This window comes from Oryctolagus cuniculus, chromosome 12 (genome assembly GCF_051225735.1).
Source record: "Oryctolagus cuniculus isolate XC-2025 breed Fujian yellow rabbit chromosome 12, ASM5122573v1, whole genome shotgun sequence".
NCBI lineage: Eukaryota > Metazoa > Chordata > Mammalia > Lagomorpha > Leporidae > Oryctolagus > Oryctolagus cuniculus.
The window spans coordinates 24,842,940-24,865,920 of record NC_142878.1 but is presented as its reverse complement, the minus strand read 5'-3'; the positions used below and the strand labels follow the sequence as shown (position 1 = coordinate 24,865,920).

Below are 22,981 nucleotides of genomic sequence, written 5' to 3'. Positions count from 1 at the left end.
GATACATCTTTGGGTGAAAGGAAGACCGTTTATTAAGTGTTCCAATGGACAATGACTTCGTAAAGCTGCTCTCTGTATGCTTTTGTACATATTAGTTTCAGATTCTTTTCTGAAACAAATTTTCATAACAACAAGCTGGAATACCAGGTATTTAGAGGCATATGGCTAATAGTAGCTTGGAAAAAAGGCATCTTTTCCCTGTAAAGAGTCTGGCTTTCTCTGATTGCATTTTCCTGACCACTGGGGATGCTGCCTCCCATGTCACCTTTATCTATAGGTGATTTACTCTCAAAGCCAGTTACTGAATTCTCATGTCAAAGGGTTTGTGCAGGAGGTTCAGTGTTCAGTCAGCCCCGTGGAGAAGACATGGACACTCAAAAAGATTTGTTTCTTTTTTTTAGAAAGACCTTTTCTAAGACTATGTTTAAGCATAACTGCAATTATTCTCTTAAGAAGGTGTTTTGAGATGGGTTTACTGGGTTGCAAAGTATGTGTTGTAAGACTCCCATCCCTTAATTGCTTTATTATCTTGGTTGTTGTCTTTAAGTCTATGCTCGAGGTTAGACATGTGTAGTTCAGAAAGATCTCAGAAGAAATTAAAGTGATCCCAACCCACCACCCAGAGAAAACCATGGTCAAATATATTCAGTATTATAGATCCTGACAGACTTTTTCTTATGCATAAACACTTGTTTTATTTTTCATAACAGGATTGTTTTGTGCATGCTCCTTCGTAATCTGATTGTTCATCAACTTACATAGTGGCTGTCTTTCTGTGTTTATAGATGTGAAATTTAGGAGACGGAAGGATGTTTTATTGGAACGTGTGACCTGTAGAGTCTGCACTGTGGGGGGAGAGGACTTTTTCATTGTGGCTGAGGACAGAACACATTTCTGTACATGCTAAGAGCAATGGGCATCCTCAACATGAAGGTACAATATTTTAAATGAACTTTATTACTATACGATTTAAATACTCCATATTGCTTTTCTGGCTTCTGACCTGTCAGGAACTAAAAACTAATCTGCTAAATTCTTCACCAGCAAAGTGCACCTGTGGTCTCTTTTCCTTCCCTTCTGCTCAGCACTTTCCAGTCTGCCGTAATTCATTTCCTTCAGTGTTTTCTGTTTAATGTCAATCGCCTTGATACCTTTCATGTGATGCTAACATAATGCCACCCTGCTTTCTTTTCTTGTGTGTATATTTTGATATGTCTTCAACCAGCTTTGTATTTTTCACTGTTCTGTGTTACATTGTTTTTTGTTCCAGTCTGTCTCCTAGTTATCGTATAAGGATTTTGTTGACATTTTCTTTGGCTATACCAGAAGTCTGTGGAATTAATAGGATGAGATCAGCCTCTGTTTTGCCACCTATAAGCAAATTGGTTTTGTTCCTGGGTGCAGAGTTTCCCTTATTGTTAGGTGTGGCTGTGTGACTTCCTTCTGGCTAGCAGAGTATGGTGAAAGTGAGGTAGTGTGCTCATGTCCCAGGCATAATCCCTTGGCTCTCGCTGGTCTGCATGCCAGTGCCCAGGACAGCCTTGTAAGCCACAAGTTGAGTTCCTTTGAGTCCCAGTCTCTGATTAACTGCATGGAGCAGATGTCCTCTATTGCTGATTGGTCTACGTCGGAGGGGGGAGCAAACCTGTTACGTGAAGGTGCTCAGCTGCTAACGTCACAGCAGCTCATGTGAATGAATGCAAGAAATGGGAGGGCAATTGGGTGCTATAGTAACACAAAGCTAAACTCTACTACACTTATTATTTGGGGAGTAGGCAGCCAGGAAACCGATATTAAAGGTTAGAGCGATGGAGACCTATGGTGAGCATTAGTAAAATGTTTGGGGAAAATGCATTTCCGTGGAACTGGTACAAGTTGCTAGTGCTGCTCACAAATGCTTCCCCCCAGGAACGTGGTAGGATGGTACTTTGATGCCCTTCTGAAATTAACCACGACCACATGATTGGCCTTGGCCAATGAGATGAGCGAAAAGGGTAGCGCCTCACCGGCAACCTATTTCCTTGATTGTGCACCAGAGCCATGGCTGCAGGAAGGAGCTGGGTGCTGCTCGCTCCAGGCCTGCCATGGTGGGGCTCCCTCTCCCGTGCAGGGAACTCTCCCTGAAGCTGGTCTCTTTGTCCTCACGGGAACTGAGTTCCCAAGATGGCTCAGCCCCCCTCATTTCTGGCTGCTCCACCTCACCCTTTAAGGGACACCTCTCCCAGGGTTAAGGTCCTCTGTCCCAGACCCGTGTAGATACCTCTCCTCTGACCATGAGCCTTCAGGAGGTTCTCTGGCCAGTTCTCGCCATCTCGCTGATTCTGCGCACACCACTTTTTCTTTTCCACCAGCAGTGGGGCCGCCTGCTTCACCACTTCCTGTTTATCTAGCTTTGGCCCTGCTTGGTCATTCTTCCCGTCCCTGGAGGACTGGGGTGTTCCTCCAGGGGAAAATGCACTTAGCCCTGTCCTGGAGCTTGACATAGGAAGATTTACAGAATAAAATGGATAATCATTGGCCAGCGCTGTGGCTCACTAGGCTAATCCTCCGCCTGCGGCACCGGCACATGGGATTCTAGTCCCAGTTGGGGCGCCGGATTCTGTCCCGGTTGCTCCTCTTCCAATCCAGCTCTCTGCTGTGGCCAGGGAGTGCAGTGGAGTATGGCCTAAGTGCTTGGGCCCTGCACCCCATGGGAGACCAGGAGAAGCACCTGGCTCCTGGCTTCAGATCAGCGTGGTGCGCTGGCTGCAGCGCGCCGGCCACAGCAGCCATTGAGGGGTGAACCAACGGCAAAGAAAAACCTTTCTCTCTCTGTCTCTCTCACTGTCCACTCTGCCTGTCAAAAAAAATTTAAAAAAATAAAAAAATGGATAATCATTGAGCACAGACTACTTCCAGCTAGTCACTTGTGAACCAGTGGGTGGAGGAGAGCGCTACACTAGCATCCTGCCTGTATCGCTAACTGCTATATCATACAATTTAGACAGTGTCCAATCTGGGCACTACTGGATTAGGTGGGAGCTGCGGGGTTCTGGGTTGTTACAAGGTGTGTAAGCCTTGGTGAAAGACTGAAGGAAGAGACCACTGCATTCTCTTCCTCATCTTGGGAGGTGCGAAAGAACAATAGTTAAAGGCCAAGTGCAAGGTGAAAACCACTGACTGGCCTTGAGAAGAAATGTGGAAGTGGACAATCGTGGGTAGCAGAATGTAGCCTCAAATGCACCACCCGGGTCTCCCTGTGGATACAGACAAACCAAGCATTCAGTGGGGTTGCTTCTTGAGTTCCTATGAAAAATTACCAAGAACATAAATGAATGGAAAACGTGGCAAAAATCCAAGGCTGAAATTCACCTCCTTGACCTGCACTGCAGGAGTGGGGAGAACCTCAGGCTGCAGTGGCCTGGTGTGCACCGGGGGGGGGGGGGTTAGCTGCAAGGGGAGGCACCCAGTGTTGTCAGCCTCCTGTGATACCTAATAGCTCCCCAGGAACGGCCTCCCTCAAGGCATGAGTGACTTGAACCATAGCTTCGCACCGCTGCTGTCTCAAACTGTGTCCCAAACAGAAGTTTTCCTTGTCAGCTGTTGCCCACGGAAGCGTCTGCGTGCATGGTGTGTGTCTGCTGGGAAAAGAAAGTGCTTCCAAGAGCAGAAAGAAATGTCTGGCGCCCTCCTGGGCGAACAGTAGGCCAGCAGTTCCTGGGAACACACGGTGCCCTTTGACCCAGCAGGACTAGCTAGCAGGAAATGGGGAATTTGGCTGGGGATCCTCACCTTTAGGGCCACGTGTGTCCGCTTCAGCCTGGACGGTGTTGACCCCCCAGCCCCTTCCTCCTGGTTCCATCCTTTGAGCTTGCTGGCGCCAGGCGGTGCTGCCCACACTCTGGTGCCCTAGACGTGACCCTCGGTGAGCCGGATGCTGCTGTCCGAGCTCGCTCGCTCTCTCCCTGCTCTGGTGGTCCCCATCCTGGAACTCTTCCCCTGGACTCCATGCCTGGTTTCTGTGCAGTTGCGGGGTCTTCTGCGTTCGTGTATCCTGCATCCCGGCCCTCAGCAGTCCGCACAGATGCGCTGCGTGCCTCCGCCGGGCGAGCCTCCCTGCTCCGCTCAGGGCCTCCCACAGCTGTCGCCAGCCAGTGCCCTGATCTCTTATGGGTGCAGCTGTCCAAAGTAGGCCCCAGACTCACCTGCCTGTTGCTGACACCCTGCCCCACGCTGCCATTACCTGCTTTCGGGCGGGAGCTGCCTCTCCCTCCGTGGTGCCCTCCCCCCATCCTTCCCCAGCCACATCCTATGCAGGGCTGTGACCTCCTCCTCCTGTCCAGCCTCCGCTGAGTGGCCCCTGCGTGGGGGATCTTCCCCAGAGCTCCATCTCCAAGCAGCTCCCTCCTGTTTCCCGTCCTCTCTCCTGCTGCCCTACGAATGTCCCGCGCAGTACTCACTACCCCGTGGTGACGCTGGACCCTAGCTAGCCTCATCTCCTGACTAGGGCGTGAGCTCCGTCGGGCAGGCACTAAGGCTGTTCTTGTTGGGCCTGAGTACTGAGTGCTGTGCTGGGTCCGTGGCAAGGAGCAGTGGTGGTTGGCGATGGGATGAGTTTTCCTGCCACTCAGTTCCTGAATGCAGTCACTTGGGCTTTCTGCCCTCTCTGGTTCATAAATCCAGTCTCAAGCCTAAGATAAGCCTTGCATAAAGCAGCCCTCATTTCTGGATTGTCACAAAAGCTTCCTAGCGAGGGTCCCATTTTGTCTTCCCCTCTGCTTTCCTTGTCACCATCACAGCTTGATGCCTTTTCTTGGTTACCATGACAGTGGCTTTTCTTTTAATTTTTTTTAATTTATTTATTTTTTATTTTTTGACAGGCAGAGTGGATATTGAGAGAGAGACAGAAAGGTCTTCCTTTGCCATTGGTTCACCCTCCAATGGCCGCCGCGGCTGGCGCACTGCGGCCTGCGCACCACGCTGATCCGAAGGCAGGAGCCAGGTGCTTCTCCTGGTTTCCCATGGGGTGCAGGGCCCAAGGACTTGGGCCATCCTCCACTGCATTCCCGGGCCATCGCAGAGAGCTGGCCTGGAAGAGGGGCAACCGGGACAGAATCCGGTGCCCTGACCGGGACTAGAACCCGGTGTGCCGGCGCCGCTAGGTGGAGGATTAGCCTATTGAGCCGCGGCACCGGCCGACAGTGGCTTTTCAAACTCCAGAACCTTCTGCTTGGGTCTTAGTTTGGCATTGAAGATTGCTTTATCTTGTTCCCACCCAGTTCCCCTCCCACATCCCCGCCTGGTCACACTGAGACTCGGCCATGGGATCCGCACCCTCTGGACACCTCTGGCCTGTGTGTCCCTCACCATCCTCTGTGCAGCAGCCCTGTCCATCCACAAGGTCCCCTCCTGCCCCCTGGCTAGAATTAGCCCTGCTCTTAGAGTGCTCTGGTTTTCCCTCCAGTCTTTAATACTGTGGTTCTTTGTATACAAGGGGGCTTCACACAGCCCGTTGAAAATGCACATTACCTGTGAGTTCTGTTTTCCATGAATCTTCTCCCTTGTACGTGCTGTTTTCCTAAGTGAACTGCAGACTCCTCCCCTCCGAGGAATTTATACTTTTGGCACTTAGTGTCTAGAAAATCTGAATTCAGTAGTTCAATCTTAAAAAAATACTGAATTCAATCATGGGCCTTGGGACGCCTGCATCACTCGTTGGAGTGCCTGGCTTCCAGTTCCAGCTCTGCTCCCAATTCCAGCTTCCTGCTAATGCGCACCCTGGGAGGCAGCAGGTGGTGCCGCAAGTAGGTGGGTCTCTGTGACTCATATGGGAGATGCAGGTGGGTTCTTGGCTCCTGGCTTCAGCCTGGCCCAGCCCTGGCTGTGTTGGGGGGCATTTGGGGGAATAAACCAGCAGATGGGTAATATTTCTTTCATAATTCATTTTTTTTTTTTGACAGGCAGAGTGGACAGTGAGAGAGAGAGACAGAGAGAAAGGTCTTCTTTTTGCCGTTGGTTTACCCTCCAATGGCTGCTACGGCTGGCACACTGAGGCCAGTGCACCGCGCTGATCTGAAGCCAGAAGGCGGAGGATTAGCCTAATGAGCCGCGGTGCCGGCCCAGAATTCATTTTTAAAAAGAAATATATATATTGACTGACAAATGCACAAATGATATACAAAGACACTTTGAAAATTGTGGAAAAATGGAATTGAAAAATAAGTTTCTTTAGACGCAAAAAGTGTTGAAATCCATGCAGAGTTTTTTCTTCACAGTGTGTGTTTCCCTGAAGGTTTTGAAGACCCCTAAGTTGACCTCCAGTGGGTCTAGCTACACTAAGTGGGACACAAGGATCCCAGGTGCTGGGAGTGCAGCGTTTAGGACCCAGTATCACGGTGCTCCTTTCAGGGAGGCTCATGCGTGAGGCAGGGGGACTTCTTCTTGGACCCCAGGGCTCTCCATTGCCTCCATCTTTGCACCCTGAACTGGCAGCGAGGACCCTGGCTCGGAGGCTGGTGTCGGGGTTGGAGTAGGTCTGACACCTAGCTTGATGCCTTCTCATTTTCCCCAATGTCTTCACTTAACAGTGACAGCGATTTTGACTGAGAGCAAAATGCTCACAAGAAAATTGGAAATGGATTGAAATTAGCCTCCTGGGAAATGTTAGCAATTTTCTTTCAATTTTCTTTTCTCCTCCTCAGACATTAGGGTCTAAGTCCTATTCAAATTACAAAACATGATTTTTTTTTTTTTGGTGGATGAGGAAAGTTAAAGTGATTGCTTGAAGGAGACAGGATTGGTCTAGTACTTTTCTCCATTGAGGTTCAGCAGTCTTTGTTAGCAGAACAAGTACTAGGGTGGGAAATAGGCTTCCCTCATGGGCTGATTCCACATGGGTAGAGAGGTTCCCTAGAGTAACTCCACAGGTCATGGTCATTCATCGTCTTGTATGCAAGTGGCAGGATCTATGTATGGCTACCCTGGGTACAGGAGGTGAGAGTGGGGCACATCTATTCTGTTATTTGGTCAACATGTGGTTGTTGGGACTTAACTACCTTCTGGCCACTCCCCTGATGCCTAGGGATATGGTTCCCAAAGAGAAAGGAATACTTGGCTTCATGAAACTCACAGGCATTTGAGGAAAGCAAAGAATTAAATTAGGAAAGTGTGAGGAGTCTTCCAGTAGGGAAGTGCATTGCACTTAGGGGATACAGGATTGAGAAGAATGGGGGAAAGTTAACCCCCTAAAGCAGTACTATGACTGGGATCCCCATTTTACTCATGCAAAAACTGAAGCAGAAAATGAACTTGTCCTGGATCACACTTTGATGCAAATTGAAGGATTAGAATTTTCAGCCAAGGAGACTGGTGCTGTGGCGCAGCAGGTTAACGCCCTGGCCTGAAGCACTGCCATCCCATATGGGCGCAGATTCAAGACCCGGCTGCTCCACTTCCAATCCAGCTCTCTGCTATGGCCTGGGAAAGCAGTGGAAGATGGCCCAAGTCCTTGGGCCCCTGCACCCATGTGGGAGACCCAGAGGAAGCTCCTGGCTCCTGGCTTCAGATCGACATAGCTCTGGTCATTGCGGCCAATTGGGGAGTAAACCAGAGGATGGAAGACCTCTCTCTCTCTCTCTCTCTCTCTCTCAGCCTCTCCATTTCTCTTTGTAACTCTGACTTGAAAATAAATAAAATAAATCTTTAAAAAAAAAGAATTTTCAGCCAAGGCAGTCTTACTTCAAAGTTTCTGCTCTGTGCTATAATTGAGTTTTTCACTTTGTGTCACCTGTGAGCATAAACTGGATTTTAGTGGCATGCTGGTTAGCTGGTGCTGTCTTGTAAGTGGTGGTTCTACATTTGCAGGAATTTTTCATGTTTTTGATGTTAACAATGAGCTTGAAATCAGCCTCAGTGAGAATACAAGTTGAGCATCCCTAATCCAAAAAATCAAAATCTGAAATGCAAAACTTTTTGAGTGCTGACAGGCTACCAGTGGAAAATTCCACACCCAAACTCTCCTGACAGGTGCAGTCAAAACAGGCACACTAAAAATCATGTATAAAATTATCTCAACCTCTGTGCAGAAGCTGTGTATGAAACAAATACATTTCATGTTTAGACTTGAGTCCTATTCCCAAGATATCTTATTAAGTATGTACAAGTATTACAAAATTTGGAAAAAATCTGAAACACTCTGGTCCCAAGCCTTTCAGATAAGGACTGCTCATTCAGTCTCTCCCTGTACTATAGAGATTAGCATCCATGAGGAGTCAAACATTTTTCTTCCCCAAAGAATTTGTTTTTTTGTTGTTAAACATCTACCAGTACACACTGCATGCAACATTATTATCACATTCTTTAAAAACTCACAGTGTGTAGAAGGAATTCTACCAAGAAGTAAATCCAGCAGATCTGAATTCTTGGTGGCGTAGGAATGGTTGGGAGTGGTGGGGACTTATTCTGAAAGGGATTTGGGTTCATTAAGTCTGGTCTAAAAGAAGAATTTCACATCTTAAAAAAAAAGTAAAGTACACTGAGACCATGATTTAGGACACATTCAAACTTTCCAAGGTAAGTCTTTTCTTTCTTTTATAATAAAGGGGGCAGGCAAAGTCCCCAGGTCAAGGATTCCAACCCTGCACCGTGAGCAGCTCCACCTGGGGAACAAGCACAGAACGCCAGCTCCCAGGCTTTGTTGCATGCTCCACTAAATCAGGACCTAGTAAGGACTCGGTGACAGTGCCCAGTATGGCTCAGATTTGCTGTGGCAAATCTCCGCTGTCCTCCTCCACGCGTGTGGACATGTGTATCTGGTGCAATCATCTCACTGTGCATGCTGTGTGTTGGGTATATGGGGCAGACAACTGCACTCCATGGTTTACTGATTTTCAGGATGGACAGAATTGTACTTAGAGAGTCATATATCTGATTAGCCTCAGCTGGACCTGGGCATGATTTAGAAGAGATCTTGAATCTCCTATCTGAGCTGGTTGTGGTAATGAGATAGAACTCTTGGGGACTTTGGGAGGGGTAAGTGAGTTTTGCGTGTGAGAAGAATATAAGTAATATAAATAATTAGTGGACTGTGATAGGTTCAAGATGGCCACAAATTCTTTACTGCCACTTCTACCAAGGGGTGGGATTTATTTCCCTTGCCTGAGGGTCTGGGCTGTCTGATGGTCTTGACTGGTAGAGAATGGCAGAAGCAACGTTGGGCCAGTAAGAGCTTAGTCTTTAAAAATAAAGGTAGCTTCTAGCAGTTTCTTGAGCCCCAAGCTAACAAGTCTGAAGTTTGCCATATCCAAAGATATTCCCTGAAACTGCATGGAAAGAGAGGGAGACCAGATGAATCAGACTCCTAGATGTTCCTATCAGAACACTAAGCATATGAGAGAAGCCATCTTGTGTCCTCCAAACCAATGCAGCCACCAACTCAACACCAGCAAATAATGCCAACTTACACAACAGGGAGCAAGAGAGTCACTGGGTTAATCCTTGCTTAAACTCTTGCCCTTCAAAATGGAGAGACTGATAGAATGGTATTGTTTTCAATTGCTGAGTTTTGTTGTAGTCTGCGAACATAGCAGTAGGTTCTCCCAAACTCTCCTCCTGGTGATTTTAATATAGAGGCTGGCCATTCAGAAATCATGTCACCTGGTTAGCCATAAGAATTTTTTAACCTTAGTAGTTATAGACATATTACCCAACCATTTCTTTAATTTTCCCTCTAAATGCACTACTTTTGTGTGTGTGTGTGTGTGTGTGTGTGGTGAAGGCCAGCTCATGCATTTGGAAGAAAGGACTCATTTCTCCCATTTAACAATCAATAAAGTGTCAGGGACTTTTAAAGAGACCAAGTGCTGGACTAGGAATCAGGAAACCTAGACTTTAGTTACTGGCTTGACATCACCACCCCTTGACCTTGGCAAGTCATACATCATCTCCCAGTCTTGTTTTTGACATTTCTACAGTGAAGAATTCTGCCTGCTTTGTCTGTATGCTCCCTTTCCTTTGTGGGACTTGGTGACAGTGTCAGGTGTGTTGAATAGTGAGTGTCAGTGGGGAAGGATTATTTTTACACAAAATATGCAGCTGATCAATCTTCTCTTGATCACCACTGACTGAGTCTGGATTCATACCCACCACCCAGGCTTGAAAAGCTTTGTGTCTACACCACTAGCTCCTCGGGCACTGAACTTCCTGAGAATGTGTGCCTGTTTTAAATGCACATAGCTCAAGAAGAAAGAAAAAAGAAGCAAAATAAGTTCAATATCCTTTCTTTCAATCCAGAAAATTCTATAGCGGCTTTGTGTTTAGGGTGATTATGCCAGGCAAAAGCTATTCCATGCCACGGGCTATTGAAGTAGAATGAGAGATAGAGTAATGACATTCATGCCATGAAAGTTTGGTTTTACAATTCAGTAACAAACCTCTCTGTGAGTCTTCAGAATTTATCCACCTCGACTTAGCAACAAGTTAAAAACAGAAAGAAAGCATTCTTTGTGTGGAGAGTGGAATATGCTCCATCCTGGATCTGTAAATATAGTCACTCACTTCCTGAAGCTCCAGTTAATCCCAATGACCTTTTCCAGGGTGCTTTTTTGGTCTGCATTAATAGAGAGGACCTAACCCACTGCTGTTAACAATGCCACATTGCAGCGTCTTGAAAGCTACAAAATGATTACTCCATGCAAATTGAAAATGATTTCTCAAATCCCTTATTTTTTCAAAATCCACACATAACCTTGTATTGAAGTTCATGTGTTCCTGAGACTTAAAAGTCAAAGTCAAACTCTATTTGCTGCAGAGAATCATCTGTTCCTTCCCCCCGTAAATCAGACCAAAAGAACTCCCCAGAAAGAGCATTGCTCTCATCTTTCCCTCAGAACAAAAGACAACAGGACAAACATGAACTGCGTGATGTTTGCTGCCCTTGGGTGGCATCTGCTAGAGTGTAGCACTGCTGTTTGTATTCAAGGGATCTTTTATTCCCAGCTGCGTGAGCCAAGCCACAGGGCTTGCAAGAATGCTTGGGATGCTTCCTGAGAATGTAGGACACAAAGAATCTGTGGGGTGGCTCTGAAATAGGAACCTCTAAAGAGAGAAGAGCTTAAAGGAACATTTATTTTGCTAGTACGATCAGTGCTACTAAGAAGATAGTGTGCATGTGTGTTTAAGAGGATATATATGTATGTGTGTGGCTTTAAATGTCTATTTTGTTGAAATGATAGAGGTTATTGTTTTCAACATATAACCCAGAAAAATGTCAGAGTGGCTTAATGGGCCCTGAGCCTTTGCACAGTGCTCGGCCAAGTCCAGTGAGAGGGTTACAGCATTAGAGAAGGATCCTGTGTTTTTCTTATTAATGGTTAAGCCATTGCCCTGATAAGAGATTTTCAAAGTTTGTAAACTAGTCACTCAGGTTGGAAATCCTTCCAAAGTAGACTCTGTCTCACTTAGTGTTGAGCAATTGTGTAATGCCCGCGGCTCTAACAGAAGTTGTTTTCCATGACACGTTCATGTTCATATGCTTCCAATGCATTCAACTGCTCCTGGGGAAAAGTCACTTGTGATTCTACCTGGTACAGAAAGTGAAACATTTTTGTTTGCATCAAGGTAAGGGAACCCATCACACAATTGGAAGGTCTTTGAGATGATTAACACTTGCATTGACAGCACCTCTTTTTTTTTTTTAAGATTTTTATTATTTATCTATTTGACAGGCAGAGTTACAGACAGTGTGAGAGAGACAGAGAGAAAGGTCTTCCTTCCATTGGTTCACTCCCCAAGTGGCTGCAACAGCGCCGATCTGAAGCCAGGAGCCAGGTGCTTCCTCCCGTGCTAGTGCAGGGGCCCAAGCACTTGGGCCATCCTCCATTGCTTTCTCAGGCCACAGCAGAGAGCTGGACTGGAAGAGGAGCAACTGGGACTAGAACTGGAGCCCATATGGGATGCCAGCACCGCAGGCGGAGGATTAACCTAGTGTACCACAGTGCCGGCCCCAACAACGCCTCTTTCTTAACAAAAGTTGTAATGAAAAGTGAACGTTATTTTATAGCTCATGGTCCTTAACTGAAACATCCTGGGTTTAGGTGTTCAGAAATATAGCTGCTAATCCAAACAAGACCTTGGATTTTACCTGAAGTCAGCAAGACTCCCCTTAACCCCTTTTCCCTTTACTATCTTCTTTCCAGATTAAAGATAGATTTATGAGCTGTTCAGGTTAGAAGAGATCAATTTTCCTTAATCCCATGTAACTAACCGAGGTCACATGCATGGAATGGCTTTTGGTGTTGGGCCAGAGCTCTTGGTGAGGTCCCCCCTTTTGAGAGGACAGATGACTTTGAAAGGCACCTAGTTTATGAATGTGCCCTGAGCTGTGTGACCTAGAAGGCTTACGGTGTCTTATGTCCTTCCCAGCCCTGGAGACTATAAGCAAATGAGATATTTACCAATTCAGTTTGCTGATGATGCTAAACAAGCATACAAACAAAACCCCCTCTTTTATTTTTGACTTAGAGAATCAAAAAGACAAGAAGTAGCAGCGTACGTTGAAACGGAATGCAGGTTGTTGAAATCGATCCAGTTTCCACTGATCCAGTGTTGAAAAGACAAAGTGGCACAAAGTGCCCCTGGGAAAGGTGTAGCCAGCTCCATGTCTGTCCTGACCACAAACACACGCATGACACCTAATGTGTGAGTCCCCAGGCAGAACTCGCGTGTTACAAGATTGAGGGTTTTTTTTTTTAACTCTGAAGAGCTGTTCAATGTGATTAATTCTACTGAAACTCAGCAAAATCCCCTTTTCCTTCTGTAAACAGAGAAGTAGAGAAATTGACAATGATCTGGAACACAAAATTATCTGTGGCAAGGTCATTCTCCTGCTTTGCCCTCCACTAAATGGTGAGTTGAATGACTTCTCCCCTTGTGACCTGTGGTGACTAAGGCCTGATGATACGGAGGCCCGTGTTAATTGTTAACTTCATGATTTCTACATCAAATGCAGGGCTTGCTCTGAGGCACTTGCAAACGCTGTAGTCATTGATACAAGAGACCTAAAAATAACCATAGCCTTGAAATTGGGATCACAGAGCCTAGTTAGAACCCTGGCCAGATTGGAGGATTAAGGTCACGAACAGCCTCGGGGAGGACTGGAAATTTGTCTGCCCAGTCTGCTGAGTGTATGGATAAGCCTGGAAAAGCATGCAAGTCTCAGCTCTTTGTGTGTAGAACTCAATATGAGGGCCGAGCCCACCCTGGGAACCAGATCTGAGCGTCTTAAGATGTGGCCTCTTGCTGGTTGTTGTGTTCATGAACATTCAATTCTGAACAAATGATATAAAATGGCCCTCAAATGTATGAATACTCATAATAAGAGAAAAACAATGATAACAACACTGAGATACCACTTCTTACCTATTGGATCAGCAAACATTTATAGAACATTCTGTTGATGAAGCTATAGTCAGTGGTCATTCATTTACAGTACTGATAGGAAACCACACAAATTCAGCCTTTCTAGAGTGATCTTTGGCAATAATTTGCAAATATACAAATGCACTTATTGTTTGACCCAGTAATCTCATTCTAGAAATCTAGCCTAAAATGTACCTCTAAAGATAGGAAAGTCCCTATGTTCAAAGTTGTTCACTGAAGCACTTGTGAAATATTGGAAACAATCTAGATGCTCATACATTAAAGAAAAACTACAGCTATTTGTTCACCCACACATGGAGTCCTACATATCTGTGAAAAAGGAGTGAGGAATGTCTCTATGAAATGACAAGTAGTGACTTTCCAGGATATGTTGTTAAGTGGACAGTAGCAAATCACAAAGAATATTTATAGTATGCCCTTCATTTAAGAAAAAATGGTCTGGGGCCGGCACTGTGGTGTAGTGGGTTAACGCCCTGGCCTGAAGCGCTGGCATCCCATATGGGTGCTGGTTCTAGTCCTGGCTGCTCCTCTTCCGATCCAGCTCTCTGCTGTGGCCTGGGATGGCAGTAGAAGATGGCCCAAGTCCTTGGGCCCCTGCACTAAGTGGGGGACCCAGAAGAAGCTCCTGGCTCCTGGCTTCGGATTGGCGTAGCTCTGGCCATTGCAGCCAATTGGAGAGTGAACCAGCAGATGGAAGACCTCTCTCTGTCTCCCCCTGTCCTCTCTCTGTGTAACTCTGACTTTCAAATAAATAAATAAATCTTTTAAAAAATGGTATATTAAGAGTATATACATATATCGATCATTTGTGTATGAATAAGCCAAAAAGAATAAATCACAAGACAATGAGATTGGTTACCTACAGAAGGTAGAAGAAACCAGAGTGGAAAGATAGGAGAATGAGAATAGAGCAGACTAGGATGGACATGGTGTAAGCAGCAATTCCCTGAATACAGCTTATTGTGTAGCTCTGATTTGTGGAACTATAAGAATGTTCCAGATACCCCCACCCACAGTGACGAAATTCACCCAGGCTGTTGGGGGCACCAAAAATATAATACAATAGTAAGGAAAGAGCCAACTCAAGTGACAATGGATTTTGACTATAAAGGAGCACTGTAACACTAAGGATCACAGTACATAAATATTGCAAAGAGAATGGTGTACAAGTATAATCTACATGGTAAATGTGTTTCTCATGGGGACATGGTCCAGTGATTCTGCCACTGTGCATATTTGATGTGTTTACCAGGATTGAGCAAATAGGTTAAAGCATTGTGATTAATGAGAGCCATATTTTTCAAGTAGAAGGAATGAGTTACAAATAAGGTAAGGGGAGGAAGCCGCAATGATCCCTGTGGTGTTGGAATAGCTCTCAGCATGAGCTCCTGCTTTTGTTATTTATACAGAAGAGAGGAAGAAGCAAATAGAAATATGTGTGTGCATGTGCCATGTGCACCCATGGACTTCCTTTACCGACTCTCATAAGCATTGAGCACACCTGGCACCTGTATCCTGGCTCCTAAATGCCATTCTCCAATGAAAGGAACCAGGGATCCTTAAAGAATTAGTTGACTCCAAAACTGAACCAGGGAAAATATAAGAATAGTTGGGGATGTTTTGTGTTGGAAAGTATGACCTTGCATATCTTGAAAAGATTGAAGAAATTAAAGGGGCTGTATCTAGTGACATTTGGGCAATTTGAGCAACAGCAAATGGTAATTATGGATTATATACCATAGAATAAAATAATTACCTCTGAGTCCTAACTGATGTGAATAATTGAATGAATAATCAAAAGGGTTAGAAAGGATAACTTTTTCCTACAGTATAAATTCAAGTAATAAATTTAAAAGAAAAGCTGTGAGTAAAAATTACTTGGGCCAACAGTAATGGTTCAGTTAAGAACCATCACTTGCATTAAATTAATGGGTAAGTGTATAACAAGAAATAGAATTGTGTGCATAGCCTCTCCTAAAGATTACAAAGGGAAAAATAATGTTTTTATGGTAGAAAAACCTGGCAGACACCACCCCAACCACCACATCAGTTATCACAACAATGACACATGTGGGTCTTGTGTATCTCTTGACATGGGACAATGAGAAGGGCATAACATAACCTCCTGGTCTTCTTGCAAAAAAAAAAAAGTTGTGAGAGACCAGCAGATAAATCAAATTCAGGAACATTCTACAAAATAACTGTCTCATATGCTTCAAAAGTGTCAAGGTCACAGAAAACAAAGACTCAGGCTACCACCATTGAAAGGCTTTCTGGGACACGTGACAACTCAATGCAGTACGAACTCCTGAACTGGATCCTGGACCAGAAAAAGAGACTTTAGTGGGAAACTGACAAAATTCAAGTATGGTTTACAGATGAGTTGCTAGCATTGACTCAGTGTTAATTCCTTGATTTCATAGTTGTGTTATAGTTATCTGAGAAATTATTAGGGAAACTAGGTAAAACATATCGGAGATCTCAGAACATTTATTGCAACTTTTCTCCAAGAAAAAATTATTTGAAAATAATAAATAAAAATAAATAACTGGTAAGGAAGAACAAAGAGAGACACAAGCAAATATTTGCTTTTTTTGAAAACCCAAGTCTTGGATTTTCACAACCAGAAAAGGTACCAGTTACAGTCAGGTTTATTTTAACCAAAACCATATTCAAAACTATTTATACTAAGAAGATGCTTTTTAAAAATGACTCTAACCTATAGACTAGTTTTTCCTTGGCTTCCTGTGGTAGAAACACAGTTATAAATAAGTCATAAGGCAAAGAGACATTTTGTGCACCTGTCTCAAATTCTGGGCACATAAGTCTCTATGCTGTTCTCTAAGGAGATGACTTCAGTCCTATTCAGAGCCCATTCATCTGTCATACTCAGCACTGTCGAGGTGGGCTCTGGTTTTCTAGCTCATAACAGATGAGAACAAACAGCACTGCAAAGACCACTCTCAGGTAGGTCAGTGGTAAGCGCCCCCAGGCAGGTCAGGTGTGATGCTCTATACAGAGTTTGTGTATCTCCAAAGGTTCATGTGTTGGGCACTTGGTCCCCAGGGTGGAGGTAGTGTTGGGAAATGGTAGAACCTTTAAGAGGTGAGGCCTATGGAGGGTCCTTGGGTCAACTAGAGCAGGCCCTTGAAAGGGGTTGCGGGACCCCAGTCCTTGTCTGCTGCTAAGATGTGATAGCTTGTTCTCCTGCCACTGTCATCTACCATTCACCATGGGCACCTCACCGGAACTGAACCAACGCAGGTGCTGTGTCCTTGAACCTCCAAAGCTGTGAGCAAAACAATCTTCTCTTTGTAAAGCCAGTGTCAGGTATTTCATTGTAGTAATGCAAAGCTGACTACTGCACTCGATCATAGGTTTTGTGAAATTTGTGAAGCTAAGCTATTTGAGCTGCAGTGGGTTCAGCCCGCTGTTGCTGCTCTCACCGGCCCTGCAGTGCACAAAGCCTCTGATCACATGGAATTGGAGAGGCTGCAGGCATTCCTGAGCTCCAGTCAAGTCCAGTAGGGTTTATTGGGATATATTTGTACGTCTTACAGTCACTTCTGTATTATGAAATCATTGCTAGTTTAACTGGAGTGGGAACATCTCCTATTGTCCAATCTGGTATCTAATTTTTGTATTTGTAATTTTTTTTTAAAGATCTCCTCCAAAACAACCATCGATTGTGCAAGTTTCAGGTCCCTACAATTTTGAATCCACCCTTGACTTTTTTAAGGGAAGAGCTAGCTAGAAATGCTATAACAAGGAATTAGGCTGGAAAGTAATCCTCTTAATTAATGTAAACAAAAGATCAAACAGCAAAGTGCTCTGGGGCTATTTAGTGTGTGGATTAAGATCCAACAAACCTCAGTAGATCCTAAAGCCATCATTGTACTGAAGCATATGTGATAATTGATGTTAGTAGTCATGACCTTGAATCATGCAGAAAAGCTTACGCTGTTGAATGCACTCTGTTATAAATTCAAAGAGGTATATAGTTCACTTTAGGGTGATTTTAAAAGATGTTTCAAGTTGAATGTGGGTGCTTACCTATGTAAATCTTCCATGATCCCGAAAACATACCAAAGAATAATTAATTGTCCAAAGGTTTAGATGTCCTGGGTTTTCCTGTAATTTGTTTAGGTCATGCTGGAATGATGGGTTATGGTCCTTATTCTAAAAGGGAAGAATAATCAATCAATCAATTGACTGAACTGGACTTCCCTTGACCATAACCTGCACTGGTTTTCAGCACTTTTCTCCAAGAACAGAGACCAATGAGGTGAAGTCACTCATAGAAAGTGCTAGAGGGTTTTTGCTAAAGATGATTTGTGGAGGTTGAATGGTGTCAAACCTTGGTAATAGGTCATAGAGTCAAACAGGTGCCTTTGTACTTGTTCATCAAGAAAGAGAGCAAGAGAATTGTCATTATTGAGTGCTTACAAATGTGTCAAGAAGAACTGGGTAAAATACTGCTTCATATAAAACATATGTGTGCTTTAAGCAGCACAATAACTCAGCAAAGCAGGTTTTTTGAAAAGATTTATTTATTTATTTATTTGAAAGGCAGATTAATGCAGAGAGAGAGAAAGGAAGAGACAAAGTCTTCCATCTGCTGGCTCACTCCCCAGGTGGCTGCTATAGTCAAAGTTGGGCCTGGCCGAAGCCAGGAGCCAGGAACTCCATCCATGTCTCCCACATGGATGGCAGGGACCCACGTCCTTGTGCCATCCTCTACTGCCTTCCCAGGTGCCTCAGGAGGAAGCTGCATCAGAGACAGAGTAGTCGGGGCTTGAACTGGCATTCTGATATGGATGCCGGTTCACAAGTGGCAACTTGACCAGCTGCAATGATGACGGTGCTGGCCCAAAAGAAGGTGTTTTTTTCAGTTCCATTCTTCAGATGATAAAATTATGGTCCAGAAATTTTAAGTAATTTGTCCAAGGTCAGAGGCTTCTCAACATGGCGCTGTGAGCATTTTGGATTGTGTGATCCTTTGTTATGGGAACTGCCCTGTGCATGTTACATGTTTATGGCATCTGGGGCCTTTACCCACTTGGTTGCAGTTGCGGGAATCCAAAACATCTCCAGGTATTGGCAGCTGTCCCTTGGGGAGGGGCTCATCTTTGGTTGAGACCCTTGTGACCAGCAGGTCTGGGGTCACTGGTGCAAACCCAGTGTCAGGTCAGGGTCCCTAGTAACTGTGCTGCCTCTACCAGACATGCTTGTGTGCTCAGTGTTGGGGGGCCTTACCCACAGCCCCAGAGCCGGCAGCAGGACACAGGGAGCCTCTGGGCCCTGTCCACGTCCTCAGCACTTGTGTCAGGCAATGGCTGGGTCAGCCCCTCTGGAGCACACTGTGTGCCCTTGGAGGTCTGTAGTGGTTGGAGTGTGTTCTCACGCCCTCCCTCAGCGAGGTCCTCGTGGCACTGCATTTGGCGTCTTTCTCCCACTGCGGTTTGGAGTTTTGGAGTTGAGGTTGTCTCCTAGTTTCATGGAGGATGGTAGAGTGTTAAAGTTTTTCTGGTTTCCATTTTTTTTTTTTTTTTTTTTTTTGACACGCAGAGTGGACAGTGAGAGAGAGACAGAGAGAAAGGTCTTCCTTTGCCATTGGTTCACCCTCCAATGGCCGCCGCACCGCGCTGATCCGTAGGCAGGAGCCAGGTGCTTCTTCTGGTCTCCCATGGGGTGCAGGGCCCAAGCACTTGGGCCATCCTCCACTGCACTACCTGGCCACAACAGAGAGCTGGCCTGGAAGAGGGGCAACCGGGACAGAATCCGGCGCCCCGACCGGGACTAGAACCCGGTGTGCCGGCGCCGCAAGGAGGAGGATTAGCCTAGTGAGCCGTGGCGCCGGCCTGTTTTCCGTTCTTTTAAGCTTTCATTTTGCTTTGGGGAAAGAAGTCGAAGTGAAATAGCTCTATTCTGTGGTCTTTATCCTGGTTTACTCCCTGTGTCACAGTCCTAGGAGAGAGAGAGGGAGAGAATGAAGGGACACGAGTGAATGAATGAACGCGAATGTAAGGACTGAATGTAAGCACACGCACTTCAAATTCCTGCTCCTACACGGAGGACAGAATGAAAGTGATGGAGCTCTTCTGAGAGCCATCGAATTTCAGAAAAACACGTAAAAAGTTTGTGGGAATAGTGTAAGATAATGATGTAAAATTGCTTTGGAAATGGCCCTAAACAGAAAGTGATGTGAAATGTACTTGATAATTATATACTCCTTAATGACATAGTTAACCTTTTCCATCTCTATCCACTCCGATGAATTCAGAAACATACTCTCTTCACTATAGGAGCCCCTGAACAGCCCCAGTTCTCCAGTGCCCTGTGAAGTTTGTTGACTCCTGTTTGCGTGTGTGTTGTGAGTCTCACCAGCAGACAGCCCACAGGGAGCGCCAAGGGTCCCGGGAGAAAGCTCATTTCTGTTCGGCTTATTCAAGGAGGCACGTTAATACTTCCCATGTAGTTCAGTATCTTAAAAAGCACTTGTGGATGATGGGACATTACCAGTCCTGACTTTAGTGGAAAGTGCTTAGTGTGGGGAGAGGGTGTTGGCCTCGGTTGGGGGTCCCCTCTGCCCCCAGTGTTTTTCTCTTCTTCATTCTTTTTTTTTTTGACAGGCAGAGTGGACAGTGAGAGAGAGAAACAGAGAGAAAGGTCTTCCTTTGCCGTTGGTTCACTCTCCAATGGCTGCTGCGGCCGGCGTGCTGTGGCCTGCGCACGGCGCTGATCCGGTGGCAGGAGCCAGGTACTTATCCTGGTCTCCCACGGAGTGCAGGGCCCAAGTACTTGGGCCATCCTCCACTGCACTCCCTGGCCACAGCAGAGAGCTGGCCTGGAAGAGGGGCAACCGGGACAGAATCCTGTGCCCCAACCGGGACTAGAACCCGGTGTGCCAGCGCCACAAGGTGGAGGATTAGCCTAGTGAGCTGTGGCGCCGGCTTCTCTTCTTCATTCTTAAATACCCTTCCTCTCCTCTTGCCTCCATTTTCTCTTCTCTGCTTCATAGGCTCACTTGCTCTCTCTCCAACGCTTCTTCTTTCAAAGCCCTCTCAATGGTGTTAAATTCTGTACCTGGAGAAATAATTTTAGTAAGAGCCCAAGACAGCGTGAATTGCATTCGCCCTCCAGAGGGAAGGCTGACTTGAGAGACTGGCGTCCCGGACTGAATGGCCCTGCCAGCTTTTCTCTGTCTCCGGTTTCACTCTGGAAACGCCTAGAAAGTCTCTGCCTTTGTTTGCTTCTAGTTTTGCCATCTTCTAATTGTTAAATATTTTACTGCTCACCTCCACTTCCTCTCTAAATAATATCAACTCCCCAAGGCAGGAGCTGCACCATTGCCAAGGAAATATTTGTTGACATATTTAACAGGAACACTGTCCCTGGTCACCTAATTTCTGTGGTCGCTTCTTCATCCTCTCGGCAGCCTGCTTCAGGGTAAGTATGTGTCTTACCCCTTGGACGTAACCATGTGGGTATAAACACATTGGAATATTATGTTCCTTCCTAGTAGAACAGCAAGAAAACCAACAAACTAATACGACATTTTGTCAAGAAACCACGGAGTGGGAAACAGGCAAGTTCAATAGCGTCCGGCCTTGTGCCCTGATGCTCTCTGAACTTGGAGTCCTGGTGTAGCAATCAGTGCATGACCGCCTTCCCCATACCTAAGGAGGCTGTGAAGACAGCAGAATGGGAATCGCCCACAGGAATTCGACGTGAAGCCGTGCCCCTAGGCGCGCCACCCCCACGCCGTCCCCCACCCCCCAGCCCGCGTTCTAAGAAATAAAGCACGTCTGTTCTCTGCCTTTCACCCAGGCTTGCCCGATCTGATGTATCAAAGACATTCAAACGTTTGAGCTCTTCATTGTTTGACTTTGATCACAGCCAAGGCTCCCCAGGGAAACAGCAAATCCAAGGGGATGTCAGAAAGTTTGTGGGAAAATTCAGACGTCAGCTTATTTTGAACTTTTTCAAGTACACATACACTAGCAAAAAGAACTTGAGAAATTCCAAGATAGATAGGTTTCTTATTTCTGCTCCCAAATCTTTCTATTTCTATTCTCCAAGTGTCAAAATGGATGTGACTGAGCTGTGATATACCAAGAGATTAGGTTGAGTGTAACTCAACTGTAACACTCTCTCTCTCTCTTTTTCTCTCTCTAGCATATGGCAAGGTTTAAGGCTGTCAAAAATTGCAGATTCTTGCCTCCAAGTACAGATGAACAACAACCAAAAAAAAAAAAAAGCCTCAATCCATGGTTCATGAAGCCAAGAGCTGCTCTTCCACCACCTTGTACCAGGCATGTAGGATCAGGCTGAAGTTCCAGGACCAGGAATTGGTTTTTCTCTGTGAGCTTCATGCCCTCTTGCTGAAAGCCTGCCTGGCCACAGCCTCTGGCCCCCATCTTCTAAGAGAAACCATACGAAATACCTCCTTCTCCAAGTCCCTTTGAAGCAGCCTCCCATCCTTAAAAAGTAAACAAGGAAGGGGTCCTGAGCATTGGCCAGGAATGCCAGAACTAGGCTTATCTCTGCCCAGAGAAGTTTCTAGCAAAGAGGGTTGCTTTTCTTGGAGAAAACTCTGTGTGTGTGTTTGGAGAATGAATTATGCCCTTCAAGTAGTATGTTTTTATCTCACAGAATGATTTTTTTTTCTGTTAGGAGCTGGCAAGAGGCTTAAGGATAGTTTTGTGGCTGTAACTCCCTGACATTAGTTCCTAAGCTTCACATGTTGAAGACTGCGCAAGGCTGGGAAGCCAAGAGGTGCATGGACAGCGCCAAGAGTGCTTTGCAAAGTTGCCTTGATGGGAAACTGGGAATAGGAACCGGTTCAGTTTCCTCCGTCTTCTGTGGACAATCGGTAGCAGTTGGATTATTCACAGTATGTATGGTCAGTCATTTTTAGCAACGTGCCACCCCACACTAGAGAGGCAGGTAAAAGCTGGCAGAGGGCACAGGACTCTGTACTCAGCACTCGTCTTTGCTTGCTAAGTGCTTTGCAGGTTCATCTGTCCCGGGTGGTGACAGCACAGGTGAGGTGAAGAGCCAGTGCCTTATTGGCCCTGGCAAGGAGTCACTGAGCCCCACTTCCCTGGGGTTTTATTTGTCATGTCTCTAATCTGGGCTCCTACATGGCCTTAGCAAGTAACCCCTCTGCGTGCTTGAAAGCAGCTGGTTGTCAGTGCTGGTTCCTGGAGCGCCCACATCCAGGTCCATTCCCATCTGGCCCAAGAGGAAGCAGCTCCTCCGAGGTGGTCCCTGTAAGTGCCCCCCCCCCCCCCCGGCTAATGCACTGTGTTTGAGAAATTATCTAGAAATATTAATGACCATTGAAATGCCTCTGGAGCCTGCAAATGGTTTGACTTTGACCAACTGTTGCCGTTTTTCACTTGTTTAATGGACTCAGGAAGAAACTGAGGATCTGTGGTTCTCAGCTGGACCGTCATAGTAGGGTTGTCTTCCCTCTTGAATGTTGGGGCTGCCTGTGCTGGGTTCTGGATTTTACATTTTCCCCATCTGTAGCATACCTAAATAAAGATGAGTTGATGGC

The 22,981-nt window shown here is 45.8% G+C and overlaps 1 long non-coding RNA gene across 4 annotated transcripts in view; it reads left to right on the top strand.

The window, feature by feature from the left end:
* LOC127483831 (uncharacterized) overlaps positions 1-22,701 on the top strand; it is a 112,802-nt gene extending 90,101 nt beyond the window's left edge. For 2 of the 4 annotated variants that reach the window (XR_016217851.1, XR_016217854.1), the window contains 3 exons: positions 786-933; positions 12,801-12,882; positions 13,958-14,141. This is a non-coding gene — a long non-coding RNA (uncharacterized LOC127483831). Of the gene's footprint in view, positions 1-785; positions 934-7,408; positions 7,424-12,800; positions 12,883-13,957; positions 14,142-20,750; positions 20,866-22,092 lie in introns of those variants that run through there. The other 2 variants (XR_016217852.1, XR_016217853.1) reach the window with 2 other exon arrangements.
* The last annotated feature ends 280 nt before the right edge of the window (positions 22,702-22,981 follow it).